At 37.4% G+C, this 4,876-nt stretch overlaps 1 pseudogene; it reads left to right on the top strand.

Moving 5' to 3' along the window:
- The first annotated feature begins 3,545 nt into the window (after window positions 1-3,545).
- LOC145801515 (secreted RxLR effector protein 161 pseudogene) lies at window positions 3,546-4,265 on the top strand (annotated as a pseudogene).
- The last annotated feature ends 611 nt before the right edge of the window (window positions 4,266-4,876 follow it).

Raw genomic sequence — 4,876 nt, 5'->3', positions numbered from 1 at the left:
GGAAGATCTTGCTTTAGAGGAATTGGCTCAACACCTCCGAGTTGAAGAAGAGTCAAGGTTGCTTGAAAGTAAAGATAACCAAATGGCTTAGACGTCCAAGATCCACATAGTGGATGATGGTAAGAGGTTCAACAAAAAGAAGCATAAGCATGAACCCCAACCCGAGAAAAATGCTAAGAAGCCGAAAGGCGCTTGCTGGCACTGTGGCAAGCCAGGGCACTTCAGAAATGAATGTCAGTCATACAAGAAGAAGCCAGAAACATCAAATGCCAAGAATAAGTTCGTGGCTGTTGGTGAACATGCTCGAAGATGCTGGTGACTGGTGGATTGACTCAAGATCAACAAGGCACATTTGCAATGACAAGAGCCGTTTCACTACTTATGAACAAGTAAGTGATGGAAAAGTTCTCTACATGGGCAACTCTTCAACTGCTGCTATCAAAGGCGAATGGATGGTGGATCTAGAGTTTACATCTAGAAAAGTCCTAAGTCTTCATGATGTTTAACATGTACCTGATGTCAGGAAAAACCTTGTATCTGGAAGCCTGCTTAATAAGTATGGTTTCTAGTTAGTATTTGAGTCGAACAAATTTGTCCTGTCTAAGGGTGGGATTTTTGTTGGGAAGGGCTACATGTATCAAGGTATGTTCAAACTTAATGTTATCAATAATACATCTGTTTTTGTTTATATTGTTGATTCTTTTTCTTTATGGCATACTCGTTTAGGTCATGTTAATACAAGGAAAATGCATGATGTGGTTAATTTAGATTTAATTCCTAAGTATGACATTGATATGTTTGAAAAATGTAAACATTATGTGTAATCAAAAATCACTCGCATTCTATTTCCTAAAGTAGATAAAACCACATCTCTACTTGAACTTGTGCATAGTGATGTATGTGACATGCATAATACCCCCACTAGAGGTGGTACGAAATATTTTGTAACGTTCATTGATGATTTTTCTAAGTACTGTCATATCTATCTTTTGTATTCAAAAGATAAAGTGCTTGATAAATTCAAGATTTTTAAGACAGAAGTAGAAAATCAGTGTAATGTCAAAATAAAGAGACTTAGGTCTGATAGAGGCGGTGAATACCATTTTCCAAAATATTGTCAAAATGTTAGTATTATTCATGGGAAGTCTGCACCCTACACACCACAACAAAATGGAGTAGCTGAAAGAAAGATTAGGACATTAACAGAAATGATTAATGCTATGCTTTCTTATTCCAGTTTAAGTTTTGGTTTTTGGGGCGAAGCCTTGCTCACTGCCTGTTACATACTTAATAGAATTCCTCTCAAGGGAAGAAATGTTATTCCTTATGAACTTTGGAAAAACAAGAAACCTAATCTTAGTTACTTGAAAACATGGGGCTGTAGAGCAATAGTCAGATTGCCTGAACCTAAAACGAAGGAATTAGGTGAAAAATGAATTGAATGCATATTCCTTGGATATGCTACACATAGCAAAGCATATAGGTTTCTGGTAGTAGAGCCCAATGGTTCAATGGAAACAAATACCATCATTGAATCACGTGATGCGGTATTTTATGAGAATCGTTTCACAACCATTCCAAGGTTGGATTCTAATCAAGAAAATGAATCAACTCCTTTGATGTCTACAGAGGAAAGTGAGTGATATGAACCTATTAAGCCTAATGAACCTAATGAGCCTATTGAGCTAAGGAGGAGTAAGAGGGCTAGGACTGTGAAGTCATTTGGCCCTGATTTCATTGTTTACCTTGTAGAAGGAATTAGGAAAGCTTATTGTAAGCAAACAATGATTTCTTTGAATATGGATTCAGATCCATTAACCTTTGAGGAGGCTATGAAGTCTCAAGATGTTGCTTTCTGGAAAGTAGCAATAAACGATGAGATGGATTCTATCATGGGTAACAATACATGGATACTTGCTGATTTGCCAGCTAGATCCAAACCCATTGGTTATAAATGGATTTTCAAAAGGAAAATGAAAGTTGATGGCACAATTGACAAGTTCAAAGCAAGATTAGTTGCTAAGGGTTTTACTCAAAAGGAAGGTATCGATTATTTTGATACATATGCTCCGGTGGCTAGAATCGCCACCATTCGAGTGTTGATTGCCTTAGCCTCAATCTATAAGCTTGAAATCCATCAAATGGATGTTAAGACTGCTTTCCTAAATGGAGAGTTAGATGAGAAAATCTACATGCAACAACTGGAAGGATTTGTTGTACAGGGTCAAGAGCACAAAGTGTGTAAACTCGTGAAGTCACTGTATGGACTGAAATAAGCTCCAAAACAGTGTCATGAGAAATTTGACAAAGTAATAGTGTCAAATGGTTTTAGGATACATGAATATGATAAGTGTGTGTACAGTAAGTTTACTAGAAATAAAGGTGTAATCATATGTCTATATGTAGATGACATGCTTATTTTTTGTACTGACAATGATGTCATTGACAGTACTAAAAATTTCTTGTCGTCTAGCTTTAGTATGAAAGACATGGGCTTGGCTGATGTAATTTTGGGTATTTGAAAATTCTAAGTGATTCGTGATTAGATCAGGATTAAAATATTCCAATTCCCAAATATTCAAAACACACAATCTAAATCATCAAGCACTTATGAAAGTGATTTAGATTGTTGTTTTCAGAATAAACAATAAAATGACACAAACGATTTTTATGTGGAAAAACCACAATTGAAGAACCTTCAATTGTAATAAAAAACCACGGATGAAACGCCACTAATCAATCCACTATTAAAGAAAGAAAGATTGCAAAGATAACACACAAATTACCCAACTCAGTCAATTTGTCTTCAAACCTTCTGTAACTCTTTCACCACGCCTTTGTTTCGGAATTGATTAATCTGAAGTTGAATCCACAACTTCACTTGTCGAATCAATGACTACGTACATGATCAAACTCCTTTGAAACTCTACATTTGAATCTTCGGAATCCACCAAAGAATAACACTCTTGTATGTATTCGATCAACCTCCTTGATATGTGCTTCTCAATTCATGAGTTTAATACTCATTCAATTTCATCAAGGAAAACTCACAAAAAACCCTCCAGAAGAAAACCTTAGAAAACCTCAAAGTAGATCTGAAAAAATTAATCCTAGTTTTGGAGTAAAACAACTACTTATAGAAATCCTGGATTTAGAAGCTCGCTCGAGCGAAGCTTCTCTGGCTCGAGCGAGGAACTTAACTCACGTGATTTCCATAAGTGCCTTCGCTCGAGCCACGAAACCTTCGCTCAAGCGAGAAATAAACTCTTTCAGGTTTTAATGCAGACGCAGTTCTTCACTCTAGCCACGCAGGCTTCGCTCGAGCACACATTCATCTCTTTCAGGTTTTTGCCAGACGCAGTCCTTCGCTCGAGCGCGGAAGACATAAAGAAAATTTTACAACTCAATTAACAAAGTTGTTCACGGGATTGACAAGACTAAGGGACCTAACAAAGATCAAATGAGAGGACAATAATTTGATTCTAACCTAGTCGCACTATATTGAGAAAATTCTTAAGAAATTTAATCAATATAATTGTACACCCATGTCTACTTTGCAATTGTATCCCAATACTAGAAGAGCTGTTGATCAGCTAGAATACTCAAGAGTAATAGGTAGCCTGATGTATGCCATGACTTGCACTAGACCAGATATTGCTCTTGCAGTGGGAAAACTTAGTGGATACACTAGTAATCCCAGTAGTGTGCATTGGCATGCTGTTAACCGAGTACTTAGGTACTTGAGGAAAACAATAGACAATGGAATAGTCAATAATGGCTATCCAGCAATGCTAGAAGGATTCACAGATGCTAGTTGGATAACTGACAATGAAGATCACTCGTCCACGAGTGGTTGGATTTTTACTCTTGGAGGAGGAGCTATCTCATGGAGTTCTAAGAAGCAAACATGCATAACAGACTCAACCATGGCGTCAGAGTTTGTAGCGTTAGCTTCTTGTAACAAAGAGGCAGAATGGCTAAGGAATCTCTTGTTAGAGATTAAGATATGGCCAAAACCTATGCCACCAATATCTTTGCATTGTGATAATGAAGCAACTCTATCACGGGCCTATAGCCATGTCTATAATGGAAAGTCTAGGTATATAGGACTGAGACATAGTTGTGTTAGGAAGTTAATCACAGAAGGTGTGATTACCATTAGTTATGTAAAATCAAGTGAAAACTTGGCTGACCCTTTAACAAAGGGACTTGCAAGGGATTTGGTGTGGAAAACGTCAAAGGGGATGGGTCTTAGGCCCACTTAACATAATCACTCCTGGTGGAAACTCGACTCAACGCTTGAAGAAACATCAAGTCTTGAGTTCAATAAGCCCAAGTACACCATATGTCATGATTCCAAGCACTTAGTTTTATTTCTTTTTCATCCCAAGGTTCAAGTGCCTGGTACCTGTAATGTGAAAAGAAGAGGATGAGTTAGCAAACTCTTAATAAGCTTACAACTAGGTTGTTAGGGTACTGTAAATTACAGGAGTACTTTCAGTAAGCTTACCTATGTGAGCGTAGGAGGTGGTGCCGCTTTCTACGAGTCCAAGGGCTTGACTCTAGAGGGCTTATGAAACAAGATATAGACACAAGGCCAATCCACGTGTCGGTTTGTTTGAATACTTGAGGTAACCTGTACTGTACATGAGATATGTCCGTTTAGTCGTATAAGATCGCTAATTCAAAGACAAGTCTACTATGCCATCTTGTCTAACTTTGAGATGTCGTCACTAAGTGAATGATTCAAATCGTAAGATATCTTTACCTATGCATAAGGCTGCCAAGTGAACCAAGAGTCATCATTTGGTATTTTGAACATGGTAGGGGAATGTTAGGGAATTTTCAAAATGGTTTTTAAAATTTATAGTTTAAT

Source organism: Camellia sinensis, chromosome 10 (genome assembly GCF_055761805.1).
Source record: "Camellia sinensis isolate YWXY chromosome 10, ASM5576180v1, whole genome shotgun sequence".
NCBI classification, from domain to species: domain Eukaryota; kingdom Viridiplantae; phylum Streptophyta; class Magnoliopsida; order Ericales; family Theaceae; genus Camellia; species Camellia sinensis.
The sequence above is the reverse complement of the archived record's forward strand: the minus strand, read 5'-3'. Positions and strand labels throughout refer to the sequence as shown.